General features: G+C 41.3%; 1 long non-coding RNA gene across 1 annotated transcript; it reads left to right on the top strand.

Moving 5' to 3' along the window:
• Window positions 1–3,472: 3,472 nt before the first annotated feature.
• On the top strand, window positions 3,473–7,351 carry LOC124018664. Its single transcript, XR_006835654.1, has 3 exons — window positions 3,473–3,609; window positions 5,452–5,529; window positions 6,226–7,351. It is a non-coding gene; the product is annotated as an uncharacterized LOC124018664 (long non-coding RNA).
• The last annotated feature ends 4,431 nt before the right edge of the window (window positions 7,352–11,782 follow it).

Genomic DNA, 11,782 nt, shown 5'->3' on the forward strand with positions numbered 1-11,782 from the left:
TCGCATGGCCTAAGTGATGTGACTTTCCAAACTATTTGATGACAATGATGTACCGTGGCTGCCATCTTCTCCCTGATGTCCACCCATTAGTAAGGTCTCAGGTAACTGAATGGAAGTCCTGCAGCTTGAATGCTAATATAGAGAGGATTACTGATTCTCTTGAGTAAGTTTAGACTTAAAAGCTGAAGGAAGTTATGAAATGACTAACTAACTGATGGATATGCTAACAAAACAAATGTAAATGACTTCTATTGGGGTAGTACATTTCCTTGAGTGACATCAGTGCTGTCCAAATAAAATCTGACTTTTGCCACCTGTGTCCACCATCATGATTGACTGACAGGACCAGCTTTGATGTAGCTATTGTTGTCGCTTCTTTATTTATTTACCTGACCCACCTTAATAACCTGAGTTTGTCTCAAATATTGCCTTACCAGATAAGCTGTTCTAAATGAAGTTAGTTCTGACAGCTGTTGCTCAAAGTGCTGCGCTGATTTTGATTGGTTTGGAGGAGCTTACCTCTCATTTCCTGGTTTAGTGCTGTGCAACTCTGCCCATTTCAAACAGTCAGCCAAACATCTGCTGACTAACGTACAAGGTGTGTATGGGTGATATATCAGTCTCATATTACCGCTTACCTCTGATCAAAATCTCCTCACTGTTCGATAATAAAAGGAACATTTGTTGGAAATGAAAAGGGCACTGTAGAACAATACGAGTATATTTGTTTAGGGTTCTCACTTGTTGGGGAAAAGGGTAGAACATTTGGAAACCACTGCTTTTAACTGTAAATGATGCAGAGATGTTACATTTTCATTTTAGTAATTTAGCAGATGCTGTTATCCAGAAATACTTACAACTCGTGAGATGGCATTCACTACCCAGTATATTTTGGCCTTATTGCAACTGAGATATATTTTCCTCACAGAAACATCTTTGTTGCGGTGCGTGGATAAAATCACTGGGGAAGCCCACCCAAGAAAATTGCCATTATTAAATCCTATGTGCTGTGATAATTGCGTTGTTTGCTCTATAACCTGTTAGTTCATATGTCTTGACACTGATATACAGACCTACTGTGATATACAAACCTCTGTCTGGTGGAGTCCACATAGCATATTACATGTAACAAACAGTTACGTGACCTACATCATGGTCAAGCAAGTTAATGTTTGACATTTTCACACCACTAAACTATTTATTTTAGAACCGTGGAGAGTTACCCCAAGTCGCAAAGAAAGCAGCCGATGCCTCCACTATTCAGCACATTTTAACTTCAACATTTCAACATCATCTATTCACCTCTGCTTAGTCTAATACAGTGACAACTAAAAGATACCAAAAACAATTTAGTCCAATCAACATAAGCTACATTCGCTGTGTCTGACTATGGTACTTGTGTGTGTGTGTGTGTGTGTGTGTGTGTGTGTGTGTGTGTGTGTGTGTGTGTGTGTGTGTGTGTGTGTGTGTGTGTGTGTGTGTGTGTGTGTGTGTGCAAGTAGAAAAAAACATGTTGACTCACCCTACTTGTAGAGAAACTCCAATGCCTCTTTCATGTTACCTGAATGGTCTATCACTTTGTCATACAGTACATACATTTGGTTTTTGTTGTCCTAGGCTACCTGGTCAAAATGCTTGCTCGCTTGCTTAACTTCCTTTCATGGGCAATGATGCGCCAGACCAACTTGTTAACATTAGCCAGCCAACTACATCTAACTGCATGTTGAACTTCCATCCTCTCAGTCCAGGGGCACGATGTATGAATTTATGGTTGGATCAGAATCGCGTTATAATCATTGGCCAGTATGGAGATTTAAGTAAAGCCACAAGTCCAAATCCATTTCTCCATCCATTGCTAATTTAGTAAAGGGACGATTTAAGCTAGCTAGCTACCGGAGCACAATGACACAACGAGATGCAACAATTCTAGGTTTCTGTTTAATGTGATGTGATTGGTTTGAAGCCAAATACAAACTGGCTACACTTGATTTTTTTTTTTTGGTGCACCAGGACCATTCACAGCTGAGCTCACTCAGTTTAGCTCAATGCTGATTTTCGGTTAAAAACAAAATATCAAGGGAGGCCAAGCCAAATGCTCGCTGGCTCCCTTGCATTCAACGCTACAGGTGGCAACAATAACATACACCTTTTGACAAGACAGCATAGATGCGCTATTTCGTTTGCTTGGAAGCTCGCTCGGTAAAATACATTCAGCCTCTTGAGGATTGAACAACATCTTGAACAACAAGAAACACAAAGAGACAAAATATACATTTCTCTTTGTACTTTTGGGGTTAGCCTTGCTTCCTTGGCTTTCATGAATACATGCAACTGCTTTGTAGGCCAGGCACAATTCATGGACGCCCCTCGCGTGCCAAAACTATGCATGATTTCCTTGAGTAACTCCCTTGAGTCAGCACTGGACTCTACATCCATTAATCATAGTAAATTATTAAGACTGCCATTAACATTCAACAGCCTCTGCTGGATATTTACAGACCATTTAGATTATTCAGAATATAAAAGTTCATCACGTAATTTAAGGAGTGTTAATGGGCTGTCTGTAAATACTGATAAAAAGTACTTTAATAATGCTTGACGATGAAAGAGCTCAGTGAATTTAAAGAGAAGGCGAGATGGATTAACCCATTTTTAAAGGTTTACTGAGATTTAGGAGATTTGGCCCCATGATCTATTTCTCCTTTTTATTAAATAGTTTTATTTGGTGGGGTGGATTGAACTGTCCATATGGCCTCTTAAGTGATCATTTGCTATAAGTTCATCTTTGCGAGACATGCTCAGACCTCTGAAGTCCCAAGCTATCGGTTGTACACTGTAGATACAGCTATATGCCTCAACTCTAAATTAATATAAGATAGGCCCTGTCTAATTTCTTGATTTTTTATTTGGTGCCCATCTTTCCCATTTATTTTGGAGTTGAGACATGTAGCTGTATCTATACAACCGATAGCTTGGGACTCCTCTTGACATTATACCACTTTTTTAGGTCTGAAACTATCTGATGAACTATGCATTTTGAGTGTACCATCTCTTTAAGCTATATTGATGCTAGCTGTGTGCCAAACAGCACTTGGGAAATAAAACATTGTAGGTCATCCTTCCCCTCATCTTTGACCTTGATTTTCGTCAGAAGCTTTTTATTTGTTGTTTTTGGACCCAAACCCAATCTGCTATTGTCTCACTGCGTTGACATAACCGTCTGTTTCTACTCCATCCCTACAGGCCAAACTGTATATGATGACTACGGTGACACAACACAGACACCGGACTACGACTACAACGCCACCTTTGAATACATCTTTTCAGTATGTTAAAACACCTTAATTTTGGGGGTTTTGACTGATGTTTTTATCCCCCTGTTTGTACAAAATCATTTAATCTGCTTCATTGTTTGTGTTTAATTCTTTGAACTAAGTACTGGAAAGTACCTCACAAATGTGTTGTTCACTAGGCAACGCTAGTACTGAGGACCTGGACAAGTTTCTAAGAGCAAGTGAAGAGGAGTTTTATGAGGGAGAAGATATGGTGGAAGAGGAAGACACAACCTTCTCGACCACTCTGTCGACCACAGACAGCAGCATAGCGAAGGTATCTGTCACATTCTGACCTTAGTTCCTTTGTTATGTCTTTGTTTTAGTTTAGTCAGGGGCGTGAGTTGGGGTGGGTAGTCTGTTCTTTTTTTCTATGTTGTGTTTATGTGTTTGGCCTGGTATGGTATGGTTCTCAATCAGAGGCATGTGTCGTTCGTTGTCTCTGATTGAGAATCATACTTAGGTAGCCTGTATTCCCCATTTTAGTTGTGGGTGATTGTTTTCTGTTTTGTGTCTGCACCAGACAGAACTGTTTCGGTTCCATTTTTCGTTCTCTTGTTGTTTTTGTATTTATTATACTGTATATCATGAACAATTACCACGCTGCGTATTGGTCCGATCTCTCATACTCTCGTCAGAGGAGGACGAATCCCATTACAGTATCCCAACATGTTGCTGCAGTCGTTTTGTGTCTGATAAGGCTCCTTTAGCTCCCAAACACTGTAACAGTGCCTGTTCTTCTCCAGCGGTCTATTGTGTATAAAGTTCACCTTTGAGGAATATATCTTTTAAGATGGAGGCTTAAACCAAAACCACATACCTCTGCCCTGAGAACACTGTAATGCTGACCTTCTGTTCCAAGCTTGCGGAAGTTTACTTGTGTTTTTGCGTGGGAGTGTGGAATACCCAGAGACAAACCAACACTGGAGAGATTTAAGACAGATGGGTTCATTTGGAACAATAAATGTACTAGGAATCAGAGCAATTTTGGAGCCACTTCTCCTGCTGCTACTTCCACTACAGTTGTCAGTGTTTTCAGTTATTTTAAAATAGGCCGCATATCTAAATTCAATTCTTAACTGACAGCAAGAACAAACTGACACTTTTGTTAATTTAGCCTAGTCGTACTTAAAAATGAGTGGATAGCTTTACCAAAATGGTAACAGTACTTGATTATTACGATACTTTCTCTGGAAAAGACCATTCAATTTAGTAATGACATCTGATACATACTGCTTTGAGAGTGCTTATTTTAAAAGTACAAATTCAGCACATTTCAGTGGCTTAGTCAATATCTCAACAGGTGGATCCTATTATAAAATACGGGTCTGTCTGAAAGCCCCATCTGCTTTTTATCTCAAACTCAAGTCCAGGAAACCATCATCAACAAACACTTTGGGATTTCTCCAAATCTTCCCAACCATGAGTCTAAACTCTAGGAGGGTTTAGTCTTCCCCAGTTAAACAAACACTTGTCATTGGAATTCATGTTTAGATAGAAGCTCTCCCTTGTCTGTGTAACAATAGAGTGCTGGATGGCCATGTGGAGTATCGTAGTGGGGGGGCTTCAAACTCACTTGCTCAAGATTCCTTCAGATCCTTTCCAGGGAATGTCAAGGAGTATATATAACACTGAGGTTAAGTAACAATGCTACACCATGTCTTTAGCTGGTGTGTATCCAATTATTTGAACATTGCACATTCATATAGAGTTAATGCTGAAGATGCAGAATATACAAGAAACAGAATAGATATAGTATATATAGTAATGTATTATGCATACACACATACAGTACATGCTAACACATTCACATAACTGTCGAAATGTTAGAAGGCAGCTGTAATTATTGCCCTCTAGCCAGACAAAAGCATACAGTATTTATATGTCAGACTTGAACCATACATCTCTCCCACAAGAAATTCCATTGAATCTTTCAGTTTAACCATTTTTGGGATGTCCATGGCAGTGATTGGATCTTACTCCGTTCGTCTGATCACCTTGCCACTCCTCAGTTTATAACTCTGGTTATCTTTTATTTGATCCTGTGGAGGACGGTTGTTATTTTATTTTATTACAGTTGAGAAGGACTTACATTGCTGTTGTGTATTGGTTGGTACAGGGCTCCAGGACAGCTCCTCCATGTTTGCTGCTTGCCCTGGCCTTAACCGTGCACCAGCTGGGCCAACTCCTATGAGAGGTACCATTGACGTTATAGGACACACACATACACACTCAGGAGGTGGGTCACACACACGTGTTAAAATACATGTACTGAATACACACTTGAAACACACTAATGCATAATAATGCATACTACAGATTTAAATGGGATACATTAGAACATATATTAAGCAGAAGATGAATATACTCTTCCAATAATTGTGTACCAGACTTCCAATAATAACACAATGTCTTGTGGTATGTAGATGTAGTGATATTTATATACAGTAGATGGCGCTTTGTGCATACTAAATTATGTGGTGAATATGGCTGATTGCTACAGAGGTAGTTGCAGCCTATGTGTAGATTATGAGATGAACACACCATTTAGTATAAAGAATATATACCTCTACCTCTACATACCCTGAGTATACAAAACACACCTGCCCTTGACATAGACTGACCAGGTGAATCCAGGTGAAAGCTAGGATCACATATAGATGCCACTTGTTAAATCCACTTCAATCAGTGTAGATGAAGGGGAGGAGACTGGTTAAAGAAGGATTTTTAAGTCTTGAGACGATTGAGACATGTGTATGTGTGCAACTCAATATTAGGAATATGTTCATAATGTTTGGCATACTCAGTGTATGTGTATTACATTGTGTGCAGTGTTATGAGTTCAATATTATTTGGTTGAAAACATTACTAAAATTTTTCTCTAACATTTCAGATATCCATGGGTCTAAGCATGAAGTGAAGCGCAAGAAAGAATGGCGGGACAGAGCTCAACACTCACCGGCAGTGACTCTTGGGGGACTCCTATGAACTCAAACTTTATTATGCAAAGAACCCCTTCAGTCTTTGACTGCTCCCCCTGTAGGACCTGAAGCCCAAACCAGGGACTCAAACCACTGCTCCCATTGGACATGTCACTACAACATCACCCATAGTATTCTATAGCAGTGGAGAGACGAAAACCACTGCACACTGTAGGATAAATCACCACACAATTGTGTTTTTATGCGTTACAACACACACAACCCTGCTTATGTAGCACACGCCACCTCCGCACAATATTCATAGTCATTCCGTGTTGCATCATTCAGGGAGGTAGCTGATCTGTAAGGTTGGTTCAGGCACCATTAGGCTGCTGAAAAGAGATGCCCAATGGTGATTTATTAAAGGGCAGAAGGTCCTTAATGTGAAAGTAGGCCAGGTTAATGATAGGACTTCAATTTGTTGCACAAAAAGTAGATCCAATACCACAGCAACACATGACCTGTTACATGCTTTGTCCATCGGGGTGGTCATTCTTATTCATCGTCTGTTTTGGAACTACTTTGATTCATGTGGATTTTTATTGAGAAAATTCCGGAGAAAAAAAACTGTTTTGAAAATATTGTGAACCTGTCGATGCCAATAGCACAAATATATCTGATGTTCCATTTCACATGTGTTCATTCCCAGCTCCGTTACTTCCGGTGTGTCGCATTTACCCTGGTTCCCCTCTGTGTACTTCATACACAAACACGGCACAGCGCCCCTTCTAATCTAAGCCATGCTGTTTATTGAGCAAATACACAGGCACTTTCCTTTGGTACTTCTGCATCACCAGTCACCTCCTCACAAGGGCAGGTAACCCTCTGCAGCATACCAGTATTTACCATGCTGTGTTTTATACCATTTTACAAGTGTTTTATGAATATTTTATAGACTGTGTATAAATGAACTCTAGAGGGGATCATACCGACTACTCAAATGCACAGAAGGTTAATCATGTCAACTGATGAATGTTATTGTCCGTGTAGTGTACGCATTTATACATAGTTTGTTTCATAATAAATAATTGAAATACGTTTGTTCTCCTTTTTAATGATTATTTGTCTGATGAACCTTTTTCATTATATCATGCTTTTCTGTCTCCTGAAAAGATTCAACTCAACGAAATTACACAAAATGTATTTGAAAATGCATTAAAAGAGGACCCATATTAAAAGGTTATTTGAAATAACTTATAGGGGTTCCCCCACAGTTTCAATTTGTAGAACCCCTAAAGGACACTCCAGGAACCTTTTATTTTTAGAGTGTACATTGAATACTCCACCTGGTTTTATGTATTCAAGTAAAGCATTTCTCGTAGTTTGTGTATTTCTCAACTGATATATTCAGCACTCTGTACCTTCAGCACCTTGGCATGCGTGTGCATTCCACTCATGAGAACTTAAGTGAAGAAAGGTGGAAAATAGTTGTTTACCTTAATTAACTTGAACATTGTCTTCCTTATGAATATCAGGTTGTGCAAGATTGTACAATCGTGGAACATTTTTGTTCCTTCAGGTCAATGATTGCTTACTTACTCATCCATCAAACTATTGCACCATAAATGATGTCTGCATGGGAGGGAGACTTGGAAGGCTTTGCGGAGGAGAACGATGTCTGAAGAAGAGCACACAGGGCCGATGATCGGCTAAACACAGTCAGTGGCCGAGCAATTGTCTGCCAAAAGTACTTTAATGTTGACATGAATAAAAAGTCAGACTGCAGTTTAAAATATAAGGTTCCTGGAGTATCTTTTAGGGGTTCTTCAAATTGAAACTGAGGGAACCCCTATAAGTTCTTTGAAGAACCTTTAAAAATGGTTAGTCAAAGAACCCCTTTTAATGGATCCTCAAATAACCTTTCGGATAAGCGTGTGGGGTTCATTTTTGAATTACCTCCCCCGCACCTATTATTATTATTATTAATAATACGCATAACAATAAAACTATATTTTAGTTGTCTGTGTTTATTATGATTTTAGTGGCAAAGAAAAAATATGTCGAAATACGAGGCAAAATCCCAGCAGAGCCCCAAGTCCAATGGATATATCATCTGGCGTGTTGATGTTAATGTGTTGATGTTCTCTGTATCCATAGCCAGAATGATTTTGCAGTGCGTGGTGATTGTCAATTGATACCCATTGAATTGTGTCTATTTGCTGCTTTACAAATATTTGCACAAATATGAAAAGATGGTATCATCCTAAAACAATATCAATTTAGACCATAGAAGGGACAAACATTACCTTAAATGAAGGAGATCTTTACAATTTTTAGTAACGCCAGGGTAGTGGGTTCGATTCCCGGGACCACCCATACGTAGAATGTATGCACACATGACTGTAAGTCGCTTTGGATAAAAGTGTCTGCTAAATGGCTTATTATTAAGTGCCTGCACCTGCTGCTCTTTTAAATTAAAATCCAAATGTTTCAGTTGGGCAGTTAGGTTCCTGCAAGAACCCCCACCAACTAAGGAGGTTCCTCGAAGAACCCCACCTTCTATAGGGTTCTTGGACAAACCTTTTGGGGGCAATTTTCAGTGCCAAGAACCATAAGGTTCTTCGAAGAACTTTTATGATCTTAGAAGAACCCTTGTTGAACCTCTAATTTTTAGAGCGTCGAGAGACAAGAGCTGAAATAACAGACATTGGCGCCTTAGAAAGTTTCCTCGATTCAGGCAACAAAGATCAATTCTAATAATTTCCTTAGCTTGGCATTTGAATTTTAACTTTGCTTGCCGCATGTTGTCGGACCTGAGCTTTCAAGCCATGGGAACACACTGTACTACTGTGTTGTGAGGAAATGACTAATCTCATGAATGTGTAGCAGTCTCACACTGACACAAGGTTCTGCCCATATTATTCATTGCGGAATGAAGTTGCCATCTAACTATGCCTCAACTGAATTATATTATACACTAAAAGCCACCTCAAGGGCACACATTGGGGTCCTTCTGTAGCTCAGTTGGTAGGGCATGGCGCTTGTAACGCCAGGGTAGTGGGTTCGATCCCCGGGACCACCAATACGTAGAATGTATGCACACATGACTGTAAGTCGCTTTGGATAAAAGCGTCTGCTAAATGGCATATATTATTATTATTACAATTCAGTATTCAGGAACACGCTATTTATGGGGCAGTATTTCCAAGACAAACACCTAAATGTGGTTGCATCTCATGTTTTCAGGGCATGTTCGACAAGAAGTCTACAAATCTGGCCAGTCAACGTGACCTAATTAGTCAAACTGAAGAAGCTGTTGAAATGATCTCTTTACCTGGTGGTAGGTTGTACATGTAAACAACCACTTAAAACCCCCTGGTCAAAACACTATGGCGCACCAACATGCTGCCAGAACAACGCCTCCCTTCCTGTACATGTATCCAGTTGCTGCCACTTCAGTATGATCACATAATTAACAAACAACACAAAAGTGGATTGAAAATGTCACGCTGCTTCGGGATCCTGCGCCTGCCACTTTAATCATTTGTGAGTCAGTAAGATAACTATGATGCGCGCACGGGCTGGAGAAGCGGCGTCCGTGTCAATAGGTCTGCACGGAGAGAGAAAATAGGTGTCAGGAGGCATTTAAAAAGAAATACATGGTGAGGTCAGTAGAGATGTACCTGGCCGGCTCGTTGATGAGGAGGAGAGATAAGACGAGTCTGAACCGGTTATTAATCTGCTCTTTTCAGCTGGACTTCTCTGCAATCTGAACAGTGTGATAAAGCATCTCTGTGCATTGTATAAATAACTCATATAAGCTCTATTGGGCCATTCATAAGGTTGCTACAGCACGTCCCCGTTAAGAAGGAAACCAAGCAAGACCTCTGGGTTTACAGATACATTTATTTCAGGGATGCCAACCCAAACTGAATTGTTGGGCAGAACACTGGACCGCGAAGGAAGTGGTGGTTTTCACTGTTTCCCATTACATTGTGCCACACTTTATCTCAAGTCTCTAATACTCAATATTTGGTTATCTCATTTGCAGTCTCCAATCCCTCTTCTGACACCAATGTAACAAGGGGCTAGTCTTGAAACTAGCATTCTCATGAATTTCCTATTTGAGAAACAATAGTGTAACATCTTCTTTTGGTCCTTTTAGTTGCCCTAAATTAATTTATTTATTCCCTAGAACATTTGAGCATGTAATACAAAATGTATTTCAAATAACTGGCACAGAGCTGGGTGTTCTTTGGAGATCAACGGTAGATGGTCTAGCTGTTTTCGCTTATGATAGAGAGGCTAGACCACAACAACAATCCATCCATTACATTTACATTTAAGTCATTTAGCAGACGCTCTTATCCAGAGCGACTTACAAATTGGTGCATTCACCTTATGACATCCAGTGGAACAACCACTTTACAATAGTGCATCTAAATATTTTAAGGGGGGTGAGAAGGATTACTTTATCCTATCCTAGGTATTCCTTAAAGAGGTGGGGTTTCAGGTGTCTCCGGAAGGTGGTGATTGACTCCGCTGTCCTGGCGTCGTGAGGGAGTTTGTTCCACCATTGGGGAGCCAGAGCAGCGAACAGTTTTGACTGAGCTGAGCGGGAACTGTACTTCCTCAGTGGTAGGGAGGCGAGCAGGCCAGAGGTGGATGAACGCAGTGCCCTTATTTGGGTGTAGGGCCTGATCAGAGCCTGGAGGTACTGAGGTGCCGTTCCCTCACAGCTCCGTAGGCAAGCACCATGGTCTTGTAGCGGATGCGAGCTTCAACTGGAAGCCAGTGGAGAGAGCGGAGGAGCGGGGTGACGTGAGAGAACTTGGGAAGGTTGAACACTAGGACGGGCTGCGGCGTTCTGGATGAGTTGTAGGGGTTTAATGGCACAGGCAGGGAGCCCAGCCAACAGCGAGTTGCAGTAATCCAGACGGAGATGACAAGTGCCTGGATTAGGACCTGCGCCGCTTCCTGTGTGAGGCAGGGTCGTACTCTGCGGATGTTGTAGAGCATGAACCTACAGGAACGGGCCACCGCCTTGATGTTAGTTGAGAACGACAGTTTGTTGTCCAGGATCACGCCAAGGTTCTTAGCGCTCTGGGAGGAGGACACAATGGAGTTGTCAACCGTGATGGCGAGATCATGGAACGGGCAGTCCTTCCCCGGGAGGAAGAGCAGCTCCGTCTTGCCGAAGTTCAGCTTGAGGTGGTGATCCGTCATCCACACTGATATGTCTGCCAGACATGCAGAGATGCGATTCGCCACCTGGTCATCAGAAGGGGGAAAGGAGAAGATTAATTGTGTGTCGTCTGCATAGCAATGATAGGAGAGACCATGTGAGGTTATGACAGAGCCAAGTGACTTGGTGTATAGCGAGAATAGGAGAGGGCCTAGAACAGAGCCCTGGGGGACACCAGTGGTGAGAGCGCGTGGTGAGGAGACAGATTCTCGCCACGCCACCTGGTAGGAGCGACCTGTCAGGTAGGACGCAATCCAAGCGTGGGCCGCGCCGGAGATGCCCAA

This window comes from Oncorhynchus gorbuscha, unplaced genomic scaffold, assembly GCF_021184085.1.
Source record: "Oncorhynchus gorbuscha isolate QuinsamMale2020 ecotype Even-year unplaced genomic scaffold, OgorEven_v1.0 Un_scaffold_5552, whole genome shotgun sequence".
Taxonomy (NCBI): domain Eukaryota; kingdom Metazoa; phylum Chordata; class Actinopteri; order Salmoniformes; family Salmonidae; genus Oncorhynchus; species Oncorhynchus gorbuscha.